This window comes from Oryx dammah, unplaced genomic scaffold, assembly GCF_014754425.2.
Source record: "Oryx dammah isolate SB20612 unplaced genomic scaffold, SCBI_Odam_1.1 HiC_scaffold_6, whole genome shotgun sequence".
NCBI lineage: Eukaryota > Metazoa > Chordata > Mammalia > Artiodactyla > Bovidae > Oryx > Oryx dammah.
Genome location: NW_024070190.1, coordinates 3,221,856 through 3,235,142, shown reverse-complemented (window position 1 = coordinate 3,235,142; position 13,287 = coordinate 3,221,856).

Here is a 13,287-nt window from a genome sequence, read left to right as displayed (position 1 = left end):
ATAACAACTGTAACTCCATAATATGAATCAATAGTACAAATTATTAGCCATTCACTTCTTCAAGGGATATGCCCAACCCAGAGATCAAACCCAGATCTTCTGCATTGCAGGCAAACTCTTTACTGAGAGAAGACCTTCTTCCAATCCTAACCTATTCTCCCCCTCCAAAACGCAAGCAGATACAACAGCAACAACAAAACCAACTTGGGAACTTACATACTTTGATATTCTCTCTTTCATTTAATATTAGATCATATGTGTTTTAAAGATACCTTTCAGTATTCTTAGAAAGCTTAAATTAAAACATTTGTAATGTTTTCTTAATAGCCCATCACATAAGTAGAGTGTAATTAATGTAAGAGTTCCTCTCTTGTTGGCCATCAAAGTATGTAAAGTATTTTCCTTTTATAAACAAAGCATTCTTGTGCACATCTAATACTATTTCTGTAGGACGTATTCCTAGAGAAAGAATTCCTGGGCATGTACATTTCTAATACTTCGGAAATATCTTGCCAAATGGGCCCCTAGTGAGATTGCATCATTTTGCACTTCTGCCAGCCCTGAGCTCTTCCTGTGAGGGCAGCACTCATCACACTGCATTGTCATGCCCTATTACTTGTCTCTCTTGCTCCCTGAACTGTTTAATTCCATGTGGCAAGAGCTGTTTCTTTCTTACTTTGAATCCTAGGGTCTAGCACACAGCCTGCTCTGGAAGCAAAGTGCCCAATTAAAATCTACAGAATGAATTCTGCTTTACCAGTTTTTGTTTCTAAACTACTTGTCATGTGTTCCTCTGAGCTGATTTCTTTTTTTATTTTTGGCTATCCTGGGTCTTCGTGGCTGTGCGGGCTTTTCTCTAGCTGTGGTGTGCAAGCTTCTCATTGCAGTGGCCTCTCTTGTTGCAGAGCATGGGCCCGTGGGCTCGTGGGCTCAATAGTTGCAGCTCCCAGGCTCAAAAGTTGCTCAGAGGCATGTGGGGGATTGAACCAGTGTCTCCAGCATTGGCAGACGGATTCTTTACCACTGAGCTACCAGGGAAGCCCTAAGTTAATTCTTAATTGTTAAAGATATTAAGAGAATATGAAATTCTGTCATTTCTGCCACTTTACTGAAAAGCCCTGTGATTTCAGTGTGCCAGTTTTAGGACTGACTTTGTTCTAACCTGTGAAAAATTTCCTCTCTCACATGGTGTTAGAGACTTCCCTGGCCTTCCAGTTGGTTAGGACCTGGCTTCCACTGCAGGGAACATGGGTTTGATCCCTGGTCGGGGAACTGAGATCCTGCATGCCACGTGGCGCAGCCATAAAAACCAACAAACAAAAAAACCCAAACATAGTGTTAACTGTGTCGAGAATAAATATGGTCATGAAAAGTGAGTTTGTATCTATCCCACTTTTGATTATGAGTATTTAGAAAACACTGTGAGTCTGTATGGAAAAAGTCTTATAAAAAAAGATAAATACTTTCTTTACACTGTATGGGAGTTCCATGCTGCTGGTTACTCAGGTTTGTAAATGTCCACAGTGCTTATACTCATTCTGTATCATGTGGAATTGTAAAAGGTTGATAATTTATCTTTGGTTAGGTGTCTCTCCTTAAATCCTTTAATCATTCTTCTCAAGCCAGTGTTGAGGGATTATTCATAAAATAGAACATTGGTGGATCTGATCCTAAAAATCACATCCTAGTGGTGAACGGGATGCGGTGAATGAGTAATAGAGGCGATCAGGGTTCAAGTAGCAGTGTCACTGCTCCCAGTGGCTCTGCATATTATCTGCTCAGTAGGTGCTCATTTGGAGGAAGCACACTTTAGCAGTCTGAATTTGAAGTAAAATACAACATCCTATCTTTTATAACCCTGCAGAATTAAATTTGTAAGTTATTCCAGACAATACAAAGATTACTGCCAAGAATGCATATTGAGTTAAGAAGAGACTGTTACGGAAAGGCGATCTGGCCTTTCATGGTGTTGAGAACACAGAATAGGGATTTAGATTCTGGCTTAGATGTGGCCATGGGCAGCTTATCCCAGCTCTTGAGACTTACTTTCCTCTCTGAGAATGGTACAGACTCACTTCGCAGATGTCATGCCGATTAAATGAATTCAATACATGTGGAGCATGTTAAATAGTGCCTGGAATATATTTTTCTAATCAGATTTTTTAATGAGTTAGGATTGCAAACTTACATTAAGATCTTTTTAATAACTTTACAGTAGCCAATAAAAAAAGTCCAGCCAAAGTCCAGGAAAAAAATAAATTTTACAGTGCAGTATCACTGAATGCAAAATATATGAATAAAGTAGTTCAAATGAACAAAATAGATAAAATACTTGATACTGGTTTCCAAATTCTGTTGCCTTTATAAATAGAATATTATATTTTAATATCCCTATTTTATTAGATTTTAGAAATAAAATTGAGTGCAATATGTTTAAAAATGCAAATGTGAAATTTAAGCAGTCTAACTTGTATGATTCTTACACTATGCAATGTTCTTGTATAAATATTCTTTCCATAAAATAATATGCCCCGCTATTAAAAGATGGTGTTTAATCCATTACCTATAACTATGTAATACAAACTGATGCCCACATGTTATAATTCAAAGTCCCATTCTACCCAAATTTGGACACATAAAACAAAAAAATTCACAAGTTAAAATAGTTATGAATACGTATATATAAATTATTTTTAACCTGAGTTTGGATTCATAAATGTAACAAAAATCATTGGCCATTTATTTAAGCTAATTGGAATATGTTTCTTTAAAAAGTTTATGTAGTTTTTCTTAGTTTATATATTTTGTTATTGAACAGTTAATAATACTCTCATTAGCTAGTTATGAATGGCTACAGTGATAAGTGACTGATGACAGTTCCAGGGGGTTGCAACTATAGTGAGAAAAATACCTCAGAAATTCTAGAAATGAATTGGTTCATTAAGCCCAGATTTTAAAAGCAGTTTCCTGTTTTAAAAGTCTCTGCCCAAAAAAACACTGAACTCCAGAACATGTTCCAGTATTTCTAATATCAATTTTCACTGTAGCCAAGATATTTCACCAAGATGGAAGTTCTCTGTAATAATGTTGGATCAGTCAGAGCCTGTTGCCTGATGTCAGAAAATACATTACCCAAAGGGAGTATAGATTGTATGAAAACTCTAGATTAATATCTGACAGTTATATTTTAAAAGAAAGTCATTCCTATTCCAGAAAGCAGTGAAAGTTGAAATGATGAAACAGACCCTTTGTCTAGCCTTGCTTCTAATTAAACAAGGGAAGGGGGATGATAAAGAGAGAGGAGGAGAAAAGGGAACTTAGTCAGAAGCTCCTAAGTTCAACCTCAGTACACTGTCATGAATGTAATCTAAACTCTCCATTTTATTTCAGCCCTACTCCTAAGAAATAAGAAAGAAGAAATCTTTTGGCTATTAATCTTTCATTCCTGTTCATAATGTTTATGAGTATGAAAACATAGCTAATTCAGAATAATAAATGAAAATGAATTCATTGCTTTCCCATGTCTTGTAGCAAAAACTAAGCTAAAATGCCTACATTTAGAAACAGATTTAGTTTTTTAATATGGTTTCCTCTAAATATTTACCAGTGTCTACAGTAATGTCCACATTCTCATTTTAAATGGCAAAGCTACATTGTCATATGGTTTTGCAAATTGTTGTACAACTTCATTTTATATCATGTTATAGACAAGATGTTGCCCACTTATATTTCCACCCAATAGATACAGTTCATTCCGAAATGAATAAACAACCTTAGCTATTAAATGATACTCATAGATATAAATTATGCCTTCTACTAGATGTCATTAATTATACATCCTATCAGGCAATCTTAGGTACTGCAGAAATTCTGAAACAGTTAAAGTGTTCCTACACTCATGAGCAAATCTGACTGTATCAATTCAGAAACAGGCACCAAAATGGATGTACCAGGGATTTCTTGGAGGAGATGCCTGTGAGGGCTAAAAAAGAAGGGCAGGGGCTTGGCAGGCAGGAGGACCTTCTAACCACAGGGCAGGCGTCTCTGAAGTGGGGAGGGTAAGGAAGAATAGAATGGGAGGGTCTCAGTGCATTGCAGTTTGGAGAAAGTCTTGGCTAGGTTGATAGGAAGTCTCCAAGGCACAGGGCTGAGCAGGAGTAGCCCGATTCTAGGACATGCCCTTGCTTGACCACTGCCTAGGAGTGGCTGGGAGTGAGCAGGGCCTATGCGGGGTGGAGGGCATGTGACCTGCTGTAAACACCACAGTGGATCAGAAAAAACAACCACGAGGAGCTGTCAGGCAACAACCCTTCCGAAAACAGGATCTGTCAAAGGGAGCTCTGAGCAGACAGATGTGTGTGTGAGTGTTAGTCACTCAATCGTGTCCGACTCTGCGATCCCATGAACTACAGTCCACCAGGCGCCTCTGTCCATGGGATTCTCCAGGCAAGAATTCTGGAGTGGGTTGCCATTTCCTACTCCAGGGGACCTTCCTTACCATCTGAACCACCAGGGAAGCCCAAGCAGAGTTATGACCATCTTGATGGCCAATATGTAAAAAATAAAAATCCATCTTTTGCCAATGAGCAGCATTTGAAAGTTTATCTACCTCTAACCCCTTTTATGTCTGTTTATAGATGTGCACTGTGACTTTGTGGTTTGGTTTCTAAGTGTCAGCACTCCTATTTCTGAGGGCTGGCAGTGGACTAAGCAGCTTGCTACTGTTACTTCACAGGAATCCCCAGCTTGTTGCATCTTTGATCTTTGCCTCATCCTTTCCTGGTTCTAATCAGGGCAGTCAGTGGGAGTTCATATTCAGCTCTCGTCCTGGCTGTCTTTGTATGATCTTAGGAGGCTTATTTAACTTTGTAAGCCTTGATTTTTCTTGACTTGTATACTGGTAAAAATATCCTGAAGGATGGAAAGTGAGGATTTAAATATTTATTTATTTGGCCTTGCCAGATCTTAGTTGCAGCATGTGGAATCTAGTTCCCTGACCAGAGATCGAACCCAGGTCCCCTGCTTTGGAAATGTGGAGCCTTAGTATCAGACCACCAGGGAAATCCCCAAAATGAGGATTTAATGAGAGAACACACACAAACCACTGAATATGATGTTTGGCATGTGTTAAGCGCTGTAAAATGTTTAGCAGTTTTTATTGTAACTCTAATTTTTAAATATCATTCTGTTAGTTATACATTTTATACTCTTATCCAGAAACGTCTGGATTACTATATATGTTACTTTGCTTCCATTTGAGCTGAGGAGCTTTGCTTTGAAAGCTACAATTCAATCTTTTAACTTAATATTTAGTAGAGAATAAGTGATGTCAGAGATCTGTAAAGTACCAGATTAGGCCTGTGTCTAGTGCTACAGATTTTAAATGGGACATTCTGCTTATTTGCAAGCAAAATGCAAGTTCCTCATATTTCTGAGGAACAAAAATAAATGCCAAGGACCATGAGGCTTGTGGATGAAAGCAAAGATGTTACCTGTCTGGATGGAGGCCAGGACACCTAGAGTTCAAAGACGCTCAGTTTACTAATCACAAAATGATACACATTTTGTTGTTTTGTGAAAAATGCTTACCATAAAATGATGAACTTCTCTAGAATACACTTGATGGATAGTTTACAAAAAAAGTATTTTGAGAATTATAAAGAGTGACATTCAATACCGTTTATCATGTGGCTCCAAACCAAGTGATTTGTGAAACTATTTTATCACTTGCCTCTGCCAGGGACAGAAATTGCTCCTCGTGTGAAAGTATAAATTTGTGAGTGTCAGTTAAGTTTCCATTCTACTGCCCCTGTGTTTTGTCCAGGAAATTACATACCACAGGGATAGATGAATAGTAGCTTGCATTACATTTGGTATAAGAAAGAATAGAATATATAATCTAAGAAATTATATAAAGAAAGGGTAAAATATATAGTATGTTGGGTGGTGATAAATCTATGGAGAAAAATAAAACTGAGGTGAAGGCTTTGGTTTTAAGTGACAGAGGTTATCATAAACTGTGACTGCTTTTCTGAAGGGCCATATTTTAAGATACTGGCCAAGTTTAGGGAGGTAGCATGGGGTTGGGAAGCAGAGCTTAGATGCATGGTCTGGGAGGTGCTGGTCAGTTCTTACTAATAGAACAATGTGTCCCACTACTTGGGGATTTTACACATATTAATTCATTTAGATTACGTCTCTGAGTAGCCCTGTGAGGAAGGTACTGTTATCTCCATTATATAGATAGAGAAATTGAGACATGACATGGTTAGATAATAATGTGCCTGGAAAAAGAGAAGGGCTCTTCTCAAGACCATTCAAGAATGATTTGTAACCAGGGAAACTAGTGGTTGATTTCAATCCAAGGTTGCGTATTGTATTGTCTTTATACTTCCTCATGGCTACTTTGGGAGGTTATCCTCTATGTATTATTGATCCTTGTATCTAAGAAAAGCATCTTTATTTAACTGAAATTCCTTTGCATCAAAGAAAAATTTTACACACATTTTTCCCAAAAAAAGACTTAAGGCAGTTTTCAAGAATGTTTCAAATATAGCACAATGAAATGAAATGAGTGTGATAAGGAAAATAATGACAGAAGAAAAGCAGCAGTAAGTTGACATCAATTCATATGTACTTAAAAGTGATGAGAAACAAATAGGATTATAGTCTCCCAACAATCAACACAAAAAAAGATACTATAAAGTAAAATGCAGTGCTCTTTGGGTTTGAAATGATTAATAGAAGTGTAGTTATCTCTATGCCGCAGAGAGAAACTTCCAGAGTTCTTACACAGAGAAGTTTTATGAAGTAATGAGTATCATCTGTGATATTTATAGTACATTAAACAATATATGCAAAAGATACATCAGGCTGTTTCTTAAAATGACTTTTATTGAGGACTATAGCATAACGTCCTAGAAAAGTCCAGCCAAAATATTTCTGCTGGGGTCTATCATGATATGGTTCCCAGGGGCAGCTCTTGGCTACTTTAACATGATTCAAGGATAAAATCTAGAGTATTTACAGAAGAAAGTTCAAGGTTATATATTCTCTGACAAATGCTTAAATCTAGATATGGTGTGCCAATAAAGAAGGATAGACTTATAAATTATAGATCCTGATTGTTTATTTTAAAAATTACATGTTTTTTTATTGTGTAATGAAAGAATTAGAATTTATAAGTTGTATATGACTTCCTCTGAGAAGAGACGTAAACTGATGCATGTTCTGTTTATTATATGTAAATGATACGACATCTGAATCTCAAACCGTCTTAGAAATCATTTAAAGGTAGTAGAATTTGCAAACATTTGTATTGTTTATTTGACTTTTTAAAGCAAATTGCACTATGGGAGGATTGGATTCCTTTACACCATCATGGTTCCTTTATATCTATTTTTCTTCTGTGTATGTTTAATGCATATTTTTCTACACAAGCAAACTTTAGAGAATGTGCTTGTCTCCATATATACAATATGTATATTAAAGTATCTGTATAGATATACACATATGTAAATATGTATAGAAAAGTCCCTTGACTGGATGGGCTCTTCAGGTAGTGTTTCAGGTTGATTTACAATGTGGTTTCATCCAGCACATGGAAGTGACCTTTTCCTTAGAGGGTCATTGATACCATTTCCTGCCCTAATTCTTCCCCTACCCCCACCGTGGCCTGACCTCAGCGTACCCCAGCCCCTCTGGGGATGTCTTTGCTGGTTACATACAGGCTGCCTTCTTTTCTTGTGTTTCCCTTCCTATCAATTCTTTCTACTGCACATTCTCAATTCCTCCTCCTTTTCAAAAATAAATAAGTAAATTGATAGAAGAAAGAAACCCTTGTCAAACCATCCTTTGGCCCCTGTACCCCCAACTAATGCCACTTCTTTTCACTGGTAAGTAGAAATATTAATTTTAAAAATTATATTTGATTTAGCTATGAGTTGAGTTTCTGTTTCTTACATCCATTTAGCTAATAAATAATTGTGAACAAAAATTGTCTTTTGCTTTAAACACTAAATGCTTTGTGCCAAACTTACTTAAAGTGGAAAATGAGGAGATTTAGGGGCATACACTAAATTTGAGAATTCAGGAGACATTCCTTTCTCCACAAGCAGTTTTCTCTGAGCAGAACTGTTTACTGGTATTGCTATTTGTTATTTTGTTTTTCACTGGGTAAATAAATAATGTATTTTGGGTTATACAAGGTTAGTCCTGTTAACAAGAACCAATTTTTGTTACCCAAAGTTTATTTCAAAAGCTGAGACTCTGAAAGCCCATAGTCATCAAAAGAAAAGTCTATTTGTATTTATGTTCTTATTCCAGGTCATAAATACTTTTGTTTTGTTTTTGTACTATAATCCATCCCAGGGATATAAAAAAAAGTCAGCATTTTGTTTTGTACATTTACACTTTTACAGCTTGCACAGTAGTGTAAAAATAACTTGACTCCCAAGTTCATTTTTCTGGCACATTAGGATAATAACATAGATGATGGATATTAAATTACTCAGAAATGCTCTAGTAGAAATAACTTTAAAATATGTAAGATAAAATCTTAGCTCAATTTTATGTACATAGCATGTTTGCAGCTAAAAATAATTTTATGAAGTTTTTGAACTTCCATCTCAAGTTTAGTTGACAACTGTTTCTGCAGCTTTTTTCTTAATAACTTATATTAGCCTAAAATTTTAAAATTCCATAGTGTGAAGTAAATTTAATCTGTACATTTTATGGAATCCATTTTGAACATTTTGTGTTAGTCTCTCTGCTTTACTCTGACAAAATTAATTTTTTGATCACAGTTCAGCAAATATATATGAGAGAAATAGAGAAAATTTACGAGTCATGATTACTGTATGCCGAGTTGCTTCAGTTGTATCCAACTTTGTGACTCTATGAACTGTAGCCCTCCAGTCTCCTCTGTCCATGGGATTTTCCAGTTAAGAATACTGGAGTGGGTTGCCATGATTCCTAGAAAAAGCAGTTTATTTTTTGTATCTAATATACATAACTACATTTTGATATTATTCCAAGCTATGCATGATTGCTTCAATAATTGAAAAACAAGTGGAGAATATTAACACCTTCATGGAGTGTTTGTGATGATGGCATGAAATAATACTAAGCTCCTGGCAGAGAGTCTTGTATGTAATAGATAATGATAGTAACTAGTAAACAAATAAATGAAGTGAATAAGTAAATAAATAACATTTGATTATATTAGTGTTGCAATGATATGAGACATCATTTTCAAACCAAGAAGAGAATATCTTCCACATAGAAGCTAATTTTAGTCAATTTTCTTGGTGAAATCTGAAAGCCTTCCAGGGCTTTCATGACAGTATTACATTCTGCCTCTTGTTATTCTTCCTTGCGCATTCCTTTGCTCTTTTCCCAGAAGAACTGTACTTCTCTGCTGTCGTTTTCAGTGTTAGCACACTAGTTGACTGGAATCCAGGCCCTCTCAGTTCTTTTTTTAAGGTTTTACATTTAGGTCTGCGATTCAGTTTTTGAGTTAATCTTTATATTTGGTGCAGAGTATGATCAGTTGCTGCTGTTTTGTTTTTGCCTAGAGGTATTCAAGTTTTCTAGTGCTATTTGTTGTTCTACACTCCATGGCATGTTCCTTAATTGGACCTGTGTCCCCTGCTTTGGAAGGCGGAATCTTAACCACTGGACCACTGAGAAAGTCCCTTCCAGTTCTGATATATCACTGCCATATTCCTGTTTCTCAAATAGTACTTTCATCAAACATCTTCTTAGGAAATAAATGTTCAGTTATCTCCCATCTGCCTTACAATTAGAATCTGAAAGCCAAGGTAGCTTATCTTTCCACCTTTCATCAGCATGCGTCCTCTGTACTTGCTTAACTTACCTTTTTCCACGTTGGACTTCACCTCCCATTCTTGCCAACTTCTTCTAGCCTCCACTACCATGGGGGCATCTCTTCTTTTGTCTGGAGAGTGCTTTTTTTCATCCCCAAAGCCAATGTAACACTTGACTGTCATAATAGTATATTTGAAATTTTGTATTTGTTCTGGTTGTGATGGATTAAAGATTACCACAAATTATTTGACATTTTTTCAATATTATTATTAAAAGTAATCCTGGACATCTGTATATATGTGCCTACCTGTGCTTTCTTAAAAAAAAACAGCAATAATTTACTTCTGATGCAGTGTTACAAGTCCCTGAAATGTGGAGCTGTGCAAATAAAAGAGAAATGAGCCCAAGCCTCTCCTGATACAATTCCAGATCTATGCCTCTAATTTGATTTGTTCTCCCTAGATCAGTTCAGTTTATTTAGATGCCTACATAATTTTTCTAACATGTTTCATAATAGTATCAAAATGGCAAATGGGAATTTGATGTTTTTAAATTTTTCTGTTTTTGTATGGTGCACAAATCAGTACTGACCCTTGATGACTATGTAGAACCGGGCCGATGTGGAAGACGTGGTCCCATTTCTCAGCTCACAGTCTGTTAGTAAAATCTATGCTCTGGGCTATCTGGACAGAAGTGAAGTAACAGAGAACTTTCCAGGTTTATGGGGGAGGCATAAGGAAAGGAAATGTTTGGAAATGACCCATGACATTTAGAGGCCAATGACTTGCCCATTCACAGCATAGGATCTGTGTCCAGTAAAACTCTAAAGCTGAAAGGATGAGATGGGAGAAGAGGGTGTTGACTGATAGAGTGAGGAGTTTGACTTCCCCTCCAAAGATTCGAGATAGAGCCTGGCAGATGGCTGAGCGGGATCCAGATGGGCTCTTGAAGGCACTTTGCTTATCAGTTTCCCTCTGTGGTGATCAAAACTTTGTTTGCCAATTGTGGCTTCTCTTCCACAGCTAATCTAGGAGATATGCAAAGTTAAGGGTCAGTTTTTACTCTTCCATATTGTCATGGCCACATTGAGGGTCAGGTAACTTAGATATAGGTCATGCTTAGTTGGACTGCAGGATTCCAAACTTCCAGATTTGAGTAGTGAAATGTATTTCTGAGAAGATTCTTAACTTTCAGTTCATTAGTATGTAACAGTTTTAATTTTACATTATAAATTCCACTTCTATTCCAATTTTGAGAGTTCACAAAAACCCCATAATATGGAGAGGACAGTGATATTATCTCTAAGTAACAAATGAAGAAACTGGATCCCAAAGGTCTCAGTCAGCTACTCATGGTCACTTCTTTAAGTGTTCTTGTTCAGTTGTTCAGTCAGTCAGTCAGGTCCGACTCTTTGCAACCCCATGGACTGCACCGCTCCAGGCTTCCCTGTCGTTCACTATCTCCTGGAGCTTGCTCAAACTCATGTCCATCAAGTCAGTGATGCCATCCAACCATCTCGTCTTCTGTCGTATCTTCTCCTCCGGACTTTTCTCTTTCCCAGCATCAGGATCTTTTCCAATGAGACTCTTCACATCAAGTGGCCAAAGTATTGCAGCTTCAGCTTCAGAGTCAGTCATACCAATGAATATTGAGGATTGCTTTCTTTTAAGGGACAGAGTTCTATTTCAAGGGGCTTCCCTGGTGGCTCAGAAGTTAAAGTGTCTGCCTGGAATGCGGGAGACCCGGGTTTGATCCTTGGGTTGGGAAGATCCCCTGAAGAAGGAAATGCCAACCCACTCTAGTACTCTTGCCTGGAAAATCCCATGGAGGGAGGAGCCTGGTAGGCTACAGTCCAAGGGGTTGCAAAGAGTCAGACAGGACTGAGTGACTTCACTTTCACTTTCACGTTCCTTTAAGGTTGACTGGTTTGATCTCCTTGCAGTCAAAGGGACTCTCAAGAGTCTTCTCCAGTACCACAGTTTGAAAACATCAGTTCTTTGGTGCTCAGCCTTCTTTATGGTCCAGCTTTCACATCCATACATGACTACTGGGAAAACCATAGCTTCGACTATACGGACCTTCACAGGCAAAGTACTGTCTCTGCTTTTTAATATGCTGTCCAGGTTTGTCATACCTTTTCTTCCAGGGAGCAAGTGTCTTTTAATTTCATGACTGCAGTCACCTTCCACAGTGATTTTGGAGCACAAGAAAATAAAGTCTGTCACTGTTCCCATTTCTCCCCATCTGTTTGCCATGAAGTGATGGGACCAGATGCCATGATCTTCATTTTTTGAATGATAGGTGAATGAGTACAGGCTGTTGAGTGAAATGCCTTTAGATTTTGAATAAGAAAAACACAGACACTAAGAAAAAATTACATTTCAGGGTAAATTATTGCTGTGACATTGGATGTATTCTATAAACTTTGGTTACTGACTTTATTTTAGAAGATAACACTTTTTTAATAATTTGTTTTTTAATTTTTGGTTGCATGGGGTCTTGGTTGCTGTGCACAGGCTTTCTAATTGTGGTGAGCAGGGCTGACTCTTCGTTGCGGTACACAGGGCCTCTCTAGTTGTGGTGCACAGGCTTAGTTGCTCCGAGGCATGTGAGATCTTCCCAGACCAGGGATCAAACCTCTGTCCCCTGCATTGGTAGGAGGATTCTTATCCACTGAGCCACCAGGGAAGTTCAAAAAGATAACACTTTTGCTGAGTGTTTGAATCTTGAGTTGAAGAGAATTATGATGAATACCGTGCTCTTCTCTTGCTTAGGGGGTTGGATCACTTTTGATTTCTTTATTTCCCGGAGTGTCATCCTTGAAATAGAACTCTTCATTTTCTCTACCAATTTTCCCTACCCCCTCCCAACTTCATTTCAAGAAAAAATGACAAAATGTGATCATTTGTCTCCTAAGACTCTGAGGGTGTTAAAAGAGCGCTGAGTGGTAAAACAGATGGAATTATACTAAAAGCACATGGCCCCTTAAAATTTTCTTCTTTAAAAAGCTCCAGAACTTAGGCTTAGTGATGGAGTAGACTTTTCTATTCTTGTGTAAGGCAATAAGAAATCTGTTTCTCCCTATTCTGACTCACTGCTGTTTTCCCAGAGCACATGTCCATTTTCAATCAGTCATTAAGAAATGATGATTTAATAGACTCTCATTACTGCTTCTGAAGAGACCATGATTCCTAATTTTATTGAGAAGGGATATAAAGTGTACCAGGTTATGAGAGTAGTATTTACTAAGTTTTTTCTGAAGCTTCTGTTGTTTGATGAAAAATAAACAGACGCCTTAGCTGCCTTTGCCATTATAGTTTATTTCTACCATTACATAAATGGTACATATACTTTTCTGTAAATAATGACTCAGTAGTGTTAAAGTATAGCTTTTCAATAAAGCTTAAATTTTTTGAAGTTAATATCTAGCATTGTGTTTCCAGCAAAATGAGGGTGATA